At 49.4% G+C, this 11,583-nt stretch overlaps 1 protein-coding gene across 2 annotated transcripts in view; it reads left to right on the plus strand.

The window, feature by feature from the left end:
- The first annotated feature begins 201 nt into the window (after positions 1-201).
- The window catches only part of nek7 (NIMA-related kinase 7), a 59,189-nt gene continuing 47,807 nt past the window's right edge, over positions 202-11,583 (plus strand). For both annotated transcript variants that reach the window (XM_083670997.1, XM_083670998.1), the window contains exon 1: positions 202-436. The gene's annotated coding sequence lies outside the window, so the exon portion shown is untranslated. The remainder of the gene's footprint in view (positions 437-11,583) is intronic.

Here is an 11,583-nt window from a genome sequence, read left to right on the forward strand (position 1 = left end):
GGCTGCACCGTGCCCTACCTGGGCTCCTGGGCTGCACCGTGCCCGACCTGGGCTGCAGTGATCTCAGTGAGACCAGAGTTTTCCTGCGTCCCGCGGTTTGACAGCAGCGCTCTGCTCTCTGACACTCGCCCCGCCCCTCCGCTCCGCTCCGGGAATGCTGGGTTGTTTACATTACTGGCACGGGTCAGGAATGGTGAGAGGACGGCTGCTTTCTCAACACGCACGCAGTTAGCACTTTATTATCATTAGAGATACGTTTCTTTACAACAGAGGTCTCCTCCGAAAAGTTTCAGCACAAAAGCAACGGTGCCACGTACCAGCAGCTCAAGAACTCACCACTTCAGCACGACCTTGGAAAGAAAAAAAAGTAAAGCAGAGCAAAGACAACCGCCATCACCATCCAGAGACTCACCGTGAAGACAGAACCCACTTCCTGGTGAGTCCAGCCTCAGCTAACCTAGCTGCTGTAGCACACGCGTCTGCTGTCCCTTAGCCACGTTAGCGACCGCGTATGCGAAAGTTAAGTTAGTTCGGAGAAGTCTTAGCCGACCCCTCGACTGTGTTTCTAAAGTATACACATCAGTGTGACCTCACTTGCTGTTTTTCTTGCTGCTGCTGTACGAGCTAGGCTAGCCTGACATGGCTAGCTCATTGCTACCACACTCTCTGCAGTTTTACTTCTGCTGTTAGCCAGCTAACGCTTAGACATCCACGACATGCTCGGCCGTTTTGCCAACTCATCTAAACTAGTTTAGCTATATAAATAGAAACACAAATGTACTCGTCTTAGTGTTGATGAGGACAGTGTTTTCTACAGTGTTGTACACAGAAGAGAGGCCCTGGCCTGAGTCATTCACATGGCCCAGTTGTGTGCAGCAGAGAACTGGCAGAGCTTTGATTCACTATTGATTGCCTTTGGAAATGTTGTGTGTGTGATGTATGACTTGTCTTGTGCTGGACTGAAGTGGTTAGATGATTACTGATGTGGGCGGAGGTTTTCCTTCTACTTTTGTAACTTTATTTCACTCATGAAGAGACTCCCTGCGTCCCAACTCTCCCTTCTCTTCTCCCAGGAGTGTACGCTCCCTGACACAGATTTAAAAGCATAGGGTCTGGTAAGAGCTCGTTTTAAATCTGTAGGGGAATGTGGACGACTGTACGATTTCAGCGAAAAGGACTGGAAAAAAACAGTGTTGGAATGCAAGGCTTGGTTCTGTCTAGACCAGTAGGTGACGGCAGAGGTAATGACACAGACTCTGAAAGGTGTGTTGGGTCACACATTGTGTCAGGCACATCATTGAAGGCGATGAGCTCACAGGCAAATGTTTAGCATGATTCCGTCAGTTGGCCAGGACACAGGGATGATTCAGGAGTGAGTGGGATCGTATCCTATTGACCTAATTATTACTCACCCCGGTTGCCACATTCTCTCTCCTTCAAAGACAGGAGCTTTCACTCTGCCAGCTTCAGGTGATGGAGATCATTGCCTCTGTGAAGTAGATTATCAAGGAACTTGTCAGAAACCTGATGATCAGTAAATGGCTGCCAAGCGCTTTCATCAAACGGAGTTGAGTGTCAACGGTTGTAGCGTTTAGGAAGTGCTGCCAGTAACCTTGTTTTTGATTGGTGATGAGAAATGAATTGTTTTTGACAGCCTTTGGCAACATGTCCTGATTGGGCTGTGCCTTGTTGCACCGTTAAGTAGGTTACTGGTATACTTTTATTGTGTCTATTGTTAAACACAAGACATAATACAATATACAGTAAGCCTACTGTGTTGTATAGGCCTATTGCATTCTCTCTTGTGTTTAATGTCTTATGTCTTTTTTTGTTCGTATGATTTTAGATCAGGCTGTAGGCCTCAATGCGTTAACCCAGCATCTATAGAAATATGACCCACTGAATGAATTGGTGACAGAAAAGCTTGTTATCATTTTGGAGCAATGTCCCACCCCTGTTGTGCAAGTAGGCCTAGTGATTTATCACGGTGGAATTGACCAAATATCTGTACTCCCCTCAGAGAGTTTCCTGTGTTTGCCTGGCAGCCGGCCCCTGTACCGGATTAATGATCAGATGTGACGTTTGTCATCTGACCACTTTTACAGTCATCGTGCCTTGGGGAGTTTTTTTTTCTTTTTTTTACAAATAACACAAAAATGTTGTTGTTTCTTTTTTTCTTTTTTTTTTTCTCAAAGCACATTTGACGGGAGAAGCTTCCTGAGGCAATTTTTTTGAGCTACATTAAACTCTGTCTTTTGCATGATGTCAAAGAGCGTGGCCTGGATTGCTACAGAAATGATACAGGCCTATAGAAGGCAATTTGCTGCTTTTTTATTAGAAGCAGAAGCCTAATAGTATAGTTTGTACCAAATTATTATTTCATTAAAATGCTAAATAAGCCTAGAGTTGGTTTTTAGCTCTGTATTGCCTACGCTTCTGTTTTTGGGTGGGGTGTTAGGAGAAGGTCTTTCTTCCCTTCAAACGGCTAGCATGGCCTATCAGTATTTTGTATGTCTGAGGAATGAGTCTCCTCGTCTTCTTTCTCTGCGTTCTGAGGGTCAGTGTTGTTCAGAGGTTTCAATGTCCTTCAAGGACGCCTTCAGGCTCCTTGTTTCATATGAAAGTGCTCAATTTTCAGAAACATTGATCCTTTCTCATCAGGGTCTTCTGCGCTCTGAGGGAAAACAGACTACAAAGACATGCAAACACAAAATTACTGACCCCTGACCCCTTTTCAAGTCTGAGAAGCGGCTTTGGTGCCAAAGCCATGACCACACAATACCAGCCGTTTAGATCACTCTGAAGGGAACTTGGAAAATATTATGTTTTTTTAAAATTTATTTTCAGTCTTTAGCAGTCTTGTGTGTGGCACTCCTGTATTTCAACCGATTGTACAGGAATTAAAAGGATGTTATTTGTTAACATTTTTCCTCTGGAGTAATTACGCTATATTACTAGAAATTGTACATAATCAACCAGGCTTAAATATTTCAGGTACTTATGATATTATTAGGGAGAGAGAAGATATTCTCCTTTCTCTCTTGCTCGGGCTATAGCACGAGTCACCTCGGCTATAGATGATGGTATAGATGATGGTATAGATGAAGGTATAGATGATGGTATAGGATTCGTATACATTTTTCGTCATTTTGTTGTTGTTTATCTGTTGGCGTATGCTCACACATATGAGTTTGACCGTGGGCAAAGTTGTGTGTGTTTACGTTACGGGGGGGGTATCTCTCTAAGCGTGGCACAGGCTTGTCATCTGAACAACAGCCCGAGCCATGTTGAACTGTGCTCGAAGGATCGCAGAGAAAAGCGGAGGCAGGAACTGCCTTTATTGGAGATTTCCTAGACCCCTCTCCCTGTCTGCTGCATCTCTTTTGATTATCCGTACACACAAACTAAAAATCCCCCAGGACACAAATTCACTTTCATGGAATAATTACAAGATGCTATATGCCACTGTAAACACAACAGCAGTGACAGCGACAGTATGTATTTGTCATGAGACGAGACAACTAAAACAGAGTGAATTTGCACTCTGCGGGAAAAAAAAAAAAAAAGGGAACTAAAATCTCTCCAAATGGAGCGCTTGCTGACTGTGCTGTTGCCGTTTGTTCCAACCTCCCCACAAATGAGTCTTAATGTTTCACATGGGACTCCAGGCAGATATAGGCCTAGTGAAGGATGCATCTGTTCTCGCTTGCGTGTTTTGAAAGGCTGTCTGCCTGAATGTTTCACCCTCCCTGCCCGGGCCTGACTGAAGTGCCAGGGACTGCCCCCGTGTTTGTGACCCGACTCAGCTCCCAGGTCCTAGGTTTGGCCTGGGACACTGGGGCTGTGGTCAATGCCTGGAGGCATGGAGGAGGAGGAGGAGGAGGAAGAAGGAGCCATAAGAGCACCCTCTCCTCTGGCGCCCCAGCCCCACCACCACCCCCTCCGGTCCTGGGGGTCTCCGAGCCAGGCAGGGGCTCCTCTCTCTCTCAGCCCCTCCGTCAGTGGGAGTTAGGCAGCCCGGCCACGCTGGGAGCTGCAGGAAGCAGCAGCAGCCATGGCACTCCTTCAGAAGTCATGCCAAGCTGGGGCCAGGAGACCTTTGCCAGTGTGGTGCGGTTGTGGGGCAGCGAATAAAAATATTTTACTGATGTCTGAAGCCAGGCCCAGGAGCCAGCGGGGTATTTAGCCGTTCTTTAACTGTGTGTGTGTGTGTGTGTGTGTGTGTGTGTGTGTGTGTGTGTTTGTGTGCGTGTCTGTGTATATGGATGGGAGGTGGGGGGGGGGGTGTGGGCTTACTGTGCATGGAGCAGGAGTAGGCATTAGTGGGGGGTGGGGGAGGTGGGGGGGGGTGGAGTTTGGTTGTGGGCGTAGGGTATGTAGGGTTATGGTAAGGCGGATGGAGGGAGGTAGTGTGTGTGTGTTTGTGGGGGGGGGTGGCTGTGCCACCATACTGAGTGCTGGGCGGGCGGCCAGCTCCTGGTTGACAGTTTAACGGTGAATATTGGCGGCTGGCTGTAAGCAGGACGAGTGGAGTCGGAGAGAGGAGTGAAGCCTGTTTTTCAGGCCTTGTGAAGCCTCCTAAAAAACGGTGCGCACATCTTGAAGTTACCATTTTTAGAAGAAGGCAGATGGCATGGGCTGGTGGTGTCGCAGTAAGAAAAAAAAAAGGATCCCCTGATGAAAGCGGCTCCCTTCTCTTTGAACAGGGAGTCTGTCACGCTTGGTGTCTGTGTGGCTCCGGGTCAAACTGTGCAACGGAACTCCTGGAATTTGCGCTTTTCAAGTTTTTCATGTTCAAATCGGCAAAAAAAAGCCCAGGAAGTCTCATTAATATTAATATTATAATGTGGGAAGACCTTTCTAGTTGGTATCAGGCCTGGCACTTTCCCCCTGTTGTGGAGAGAATCATCCTCTCTCTCCCCCCCCTCCCTCTCTCTCTCTCTCTCTCTCTTCTTTCTCTCTATTCTCTCTCTCTCTCTCTCTCTCTCTCTCTCTCTCTCTCTCTCTCTCTCTCTCTCTCTTCTTTCAGCTTCAGCAACTGTCACTTTCTCTCATTTGCATATATTCAGATTATGTATTCGTTGCCAACATGGATACAGATTAATCCTGAACCTCCGTTACATTGTGGGTTTACTAGACTGTGGTATTATTATGCATATTGGCTTTACCTGTTGAATTGTTAGTTGAAAGAAATTATTATTGACTGGAGGCGACCAAGGTAGTCTGTAATTAAAAACCTTGAAGGGTGTGTGCGTTTCTGCGTGCGTGCGTGCGTGCGCGTGCGTGCGTGCGTGTGCGTGCGTGTGTGTGTGTGAATTGGCATGACTTCATCTCAGTGTATCATTTCTGTATCTCTCCGGTGTGCAACATAAATTAACACAGTCTGTTCTGGAATGCAGATCTCTCCAATGTCCCTGGGAGCCTGTTGCTAATTCTGTATAATGAAGATTTTATTTCTCTATCTACCTAAAGGGCAGAAAATGCAAGAGTTATAATGCAAGCACATAGATTAGCATAATTCGTAGACAGTTCAATATTGCAAATTTGTCTCTTGTCTCAAATTTGAGGCTTGGGAAATTCCTAGGTGAATGAATTAATTAAGTGTTTCTCAATATGATACATTTAATTAAGCCTGGTAACCTTAACCTTGTAGGTCAAGTGTTGGATCTATTTTACATTTGTAACTTTCATGTGTTCAGAATCCAGCCCATGGCCTTTACAGTGTCTGCTGCCTCCAACCACATTACTAGATTACCCTTTTCCTACTAAACGAGACTGTTCCTCTGTTTCTGTGTCTTATAAAACATTCAGGAGGCCTTCTTAAAGAGATGCTACAGGATTTCTGTTGCTAATTCTTAACCTTACATTTTGGCTTAAGTGTTGACTGTATGGTTCATGATAGAACATCAATCGATTTCTTATCTCATTGGACGACACCGTCCTCAGTTTAAGGCCAATAAAACGTCATAAGCGAAATAAGCTTTTGCTCATTAGGAGTGGGACGTTATGCCCCTTTCTGTCCAATCAGGTCATTTCATGACAATATTTCTGTGTTTCGGGGACCTGTTTTTGGCTCGTGAGCGCTAATTTTAGAACTAGTGGCTGAACGTCCACAAATCCTGTAGCATCTCTTTAAGTGGTGCTGTATGCCTCAGATGAGGATGAGGAGAGGGAAGAAGAGGGGGATTAGGAGGAGAGGGGATGGAGAGAGAGGGGATGGAAAGAGGGGATGGAGAGAGTGGATGGATGGAGAGAGTGGATGGAGAGAGTGGATGGAGAGAGGGGATGGATGGAGAGAGAGGATGGAGAGAGGGGATGGAGAGAGGGGATGGATGGAGAGAGTGGATGGAGAGAGTGGATGGAGAGAGTGGATGGAGAGAGTGGATGGATGGAGAGAGGGGATGGGATGGAGAGAGAGGATGGAGAGAGGGGATGGATGGAGAGAGGGGATGGAGAGAGAGAGGGGATGGAGAGAGGATGGAGAGAGTGGATGGATGGAGAGAGGGGATGGAGAGAGAGAGTGGATGGAGAGAGGGGATGGATGGAGAGAGGGGATAGAGAGAGAGATGGAGAGAGAGGGGATGGAGAGAGGGGATGGAGAGGAGAGAGGGGGGGATGGAGAGAGGGGATGGAGAGAGGGGGGGATGGAGAGAGGGGGGGGATGGAGAGAGAGAGGGGATGGAGAGGGGGGGGATGGAGAGAGAGAGAGGGGATGGAGAGAGAGAGTGGATGGAGAGAGGAGATGGAGAGAGGGGGGGGATGGAGAGAGGGGATGGAGAGAGAGAGGGGATGGAGAGAGGGGATGGAGAGAGGGGGGGGATGGAGAGAGGGGGGGGATGGAGAGAGGGGTTCCAGGAATAATGGTGAGTTATGCAGAGAGGGGATGTTGGGAGGAGGTTGTGAGGAGGTTGTGAGGACGTTGTGAGGAGGTTGTGAGGAGGTTGTGAGACCTAGTGAGTTTAGCAGATGTGTGTCTCTGGGTAGACTAGCGTCAGGGCAGGCGGGGGGATCTGTCTGGCGTCTTGGTACCATGGTGGGGTGAGCCGGGATGTCTCTCCTCCAGAGCTGAAAAGGGAAGTCCCTGCGGGCACGCGGGGGAGAGGGGGAGAGGGGGATAGGGAAGACGGAGGAAGAGGAGGACAAGGACGAGGAGGAGGAGGGGAAGTGTGATTCTCTGATTGTCTGCTCCCAACACACACACACACACACACACACACACAAACAAAAACACACACACACACACACACACACACACACACACACACACACACTCACCACGGGAGCACAGGGTGATGCACTCATGCGAAAGGGGCTGAGGCGCCGGAGGAGTAAGAATAAACACACAACTACTCCTGTGTGTGTGTGTGTGTCTTTGTGTGTCTTTGTGTGTCGCTGTGAGTGTGTGTGTCGCTGTGAGTGTGTGTGTCTTTGTGTGTTGCTGTGAGTGTGTGTATGTGTGTATATCTTTGTGTGTATATATGTTTGTGTGTCAGCGTGAGTTTGTGCCCAATCCCCTTCTTTCCAGTCAATGACCTCATCAGAAGAGACTGGCACAGATATGCTCTCAAACACAAGGATAGGTTCAGTGCCCTTGACTCCAAGAATCAACAATTTTACATGACGCACACGCACACACACGCACACACACGCACACACACACACACACACACACAGAAACACACACACACAGACATCATATTCGACCCATGATTGGAAAGCTCTGCTCTGGATCTGGTTAAATGTCAGTGTGGTTGTCGAAGCCAGTAGGGCCCACCACAGAACCCACAGCAGGCTGAGACAGAACCAGAGCCAGACCCACGCTTGATTTCTGTGGAGCCATGTTCCCAGGGGTTTTGTGTGTGTGTGTGTGTGTGTGTGTGTGTGTGTGTGTGTGTGTGTGTGTGTGTGTGTGTGTGTGTGTGTGTGTGTGCGCTTTCGACTCTGTCCTGTGTGTGTGTGTGCGTGCGTGCGCGTCTTTCGGCTCTGCCCTGTTCCCAGAGGTTCAGTGTGAGGGTCAGGTTTGGGTTCTGTTGGGTCAGGGCCCTGTTTCCACGGCTAGCCGCGGTGATGGTGAGAAGGCCCTGGCCCGTTAGCTTGCCGTGAACTGCCTCGCGGCCCACGTCTGCGCTCAGCTATGTAACGAGACATGCCTGGGAACCGTTCCTCTCACGTTACTAATGATTTGGACATCTTGCTCTTGTCATTTCGTTTCATACGAACTTTAATGTTGATTTAAGTTAACTGTTCGAAACTATCGGGGGGGGAAGGCTGCATCGAGGGAACGCGATAGAAACCATTGCTTTCAGTGAGGGGAAGGCAGACCCCACGCGCCAGATGTTACTTCTTTTCTTTCTTCCTTTTCGTCTCAAAGATGTGATGAATAAAAATAGATGAGTTCTCTTCCACACGCGGTGATTGGCAGAGCGGCGGAATGAGTTGTCATCGTCTTCCTCGCCTCCAGACGCTCGCACCACGAACAGACAGACAGACAGACAGACAGACAGACGAAAAGGGAAGGGAGAGGATGCTCCGGTCTGTAGCCTCGTGTTAGCATTATCGCGTGGCGGGGGCCGCGCCGCGGGGCGCTAGCCCTCCAGCCCAGTCTAACAGAGGGGACCTAGCCTAGCCCTAGCCTAGCCCCGTGGTATCAATTGTCACATCCCATCGTGGCTCCAGAGGTGACGAAGCTAATTTGGCGGCGGTCAGCGGCATGGCTAACAAACAAAACCCTCATTAGATGGCGAGGAATGGGCGGTGTGGTGGTGGTGGTGGGGGTGGTGGTGGGGGGGGGGTGGTGGTGGGGGTGGGGGTGGGGGTGTGGAGGGGCTGTGAATGTAGCCATGGGGCCCCAAGCACAGCCCTAATCCCCAGGGACTCTTCCTGCCCACAGTGGCCAGGGCCAGGGGGCTCCTCCTGCTTCAAATAGGCTAGGCTACACAACATACCAGGTTACAGAACAACAACACAAGCCCGGGTGCCAGAACAGGCTGCTTCTGCTCCAGCCAAGGTCTCCTCTTTGCCAAACAGTCAATTTGTTTCTATTTCCAAAGCTTGATTCAGTTCTGTCAGTAATGCGGTTGGGCCGTGGAGGGGCAGGCGGGCGGGCAGGCAGGCAGGCAGGCAGGCAGGCAGGCAGGCAGGCAGGCAGTACCCTGGTTCGGTGACCTCTCACCTGGTGAGAGAATGGATAATGTGTGAGCCAACAGACATTCATCTTTTTTTCTTTTCTTTTTTAAACCCATTTGTGTGTCTGTGGGGATTAAGCCCTTGTCCTTGAGCATTCACCGCAGTCTATCCAGAACACTGTGAACCTTTCCAACTCTACACTTGTTGCTGGTTATCAACGAGGCGAGGCCAGAGGAGGAAGAAAAACTGGGCTGACTGTAAGGCCTTAGACACCCAACACTGTGGTGAACCCCACACAACTCCCCAGAGGTCCCGGTGTCATGCTTACTGGAAAAGTCTTGGAACGGCCGTTGACTGTGAAAGGAGGATGGAACCGTTAAGTGTCAGGTTAGGAGGTGTAATGACCGTATTACAGGATTTAATTTCGGCCCTCCTGATCTTAAGAGAACACAAAGACGGCGGCCATTTTGTGTGTGTCATCGCCGATGTATGGACCTGACTTACTCGTTTCCCTATTCTACATGTCAGTGAATCATCTATGCTTTTGTTACACCTCACATACAACGGGTGATTCTCCAGGCTATGAATTGGAACCCTTCCAAACCTGTGGTCCTCGGATGAACTTTGGAAATTCCACAGTGAATATGTGTCATTGATGTAGAGGACGGTGTGTGTTTTGATCTGGTGAAAGTTTGAGGAGAGTACATGTCATCGTTTTCTGTAGAAGTAGGACAATAAAACAGTTAAATCTGAAGGCTATGAATGGAAGCACACTCTGGATCAATATCTTTGAAATTCCACAGTGAATATGTGTCATGTTGATGTTGATAATGGAGAAGGGTGTGTATTTTGATTTATACCACGGCTTTGTCGAATACTTGATTGTGATTGGTCGAGAGGGTGTTGATTTTTATTTTTGTATAAACGCACACGTAGTCCCAGTAATAGCCTCTTCACCGTTCCAAATCAATTTTCCCGACATTAAAACAGATCTTAGCGTCCACAAGACTGTCAAAGTTCCTTTAGGATAACGCCTATAGAACACATTACAACGTGAAGGTTCAGTAACATGCCACCCGTCTAAACCTGTACGTATGTTTTGCGGCTTTGCCCTGGGCTCAGACAGCATATGATTGGTCTTGAGAGAGATGATGTCATAGTCAGCTGGAGGAGGGCTATTCAGAGCACAGCAGGCGGTCATGTGACTTCCCCCGAGGGCTGGCAGCACTGGCACATTTGATACAACAACAAAAGTTGAGCTCCTGTTCAGCCAGGCCTCCTCTTGCCTTTTGCTCACTGTGGCTGTGATACTGGCTGTCTTTGTTTGGGTGTGCGCGTGTGTGCGCGTGTGTGCGCGTGTGTGCGCGTGTGTGTGTGTGTGTGTGTGTGTGTGTGTGTGTGTGTCTTCCTGACCGTCGTCGTGGGTTGTCTCACTTTTGGCTGCCGACCGTAAACCGTCGATGAACGGTTACCGGGTTGTTACCGGGTTGTTACCGGGTTGTTACCGGGTTGTTACCGGGTTGCCTCGCTCCTGCGTCCCTCTCGCTGTGCCATTACTATTCCAAATGTGTTTCAGTTTTCATGTTTTATTGAATGCTGTTTGTCAGCGGAGCTGTATATTTTGTGATAATTGACGGTATGAATAAGACTTTAGGGGCCGGGGGACGCGCGGAGGGAGGAGGCTCCAACAGGCTTTGTCGCCTGCCATTGACTGTCTGTCATCCTTTTATCATTGAAATTGGAGTTTATCTTTACAAGCACAAGTGGAATGTTTTTGTCTTTCAAGTGATTATTAGCGTCCTCCTTGGACGCCGTCTCCGCTGATGAGACGGGGACATCAAACGGCGCCGGTCACACTCGGCGCTAACGAAGCGCGTCGGCTCGTGCCTTCTGCTGTAAGGCACCTGCTGGAGTGACAGCAGCGCAACAAAAGCCGCCCCTCCCCCCCCCCCCCCACGCCACAAGCCCGCCCCCCCCCCCCACCCACCCACCCGCCCGCCACAAATGAGTCATCGGGGGCTGGTGGGGAGGGGGGGGGGAGGGGGGGGGGGGGGCAGGACAATGGACGTGAGAGGTGGCCCGGCCCTTTAGCCTCGTGCCAGCTTGTCTGGCTCACGGAGGAGGAGGAGGACGACGAAGAGGAGAGGAGGTGGAGGAGGAGAGGGGAGGAGAGGAGAGGAGAGGAGAAAGCCTGACACCTGCATGTACTTGAGGCTTTCAATCAATGGCAGACATTTGTACTGTACTGTACGTGGGAGGGTGAGGTGGGGTGGTCGTGATGAGCTTTCTCATACACAATTGGGCTCTCAGGAAGACACATACATTTATACACACACACACACACACACCACACACCACACCACACACACACACACACACACACAATGAGAGAGACTCAAGGGGCTGCCGGTTGTTAATTTGCTGGTTGGTTCATGAAGGGTCAGGAGACGGAGGCCA

The sequence above is a fragment of the Argentina silus genome (genome assembly GCF_951799395.1).
Source record: "Argentina silus genome assembly, chromosome: 6".
Taxonomy (NCBI): Eukaryota; Metazoa; Chordata; class Actinopteri; order Argentiniformes; family Argentinidae; genus Argentina; species Argentina silus.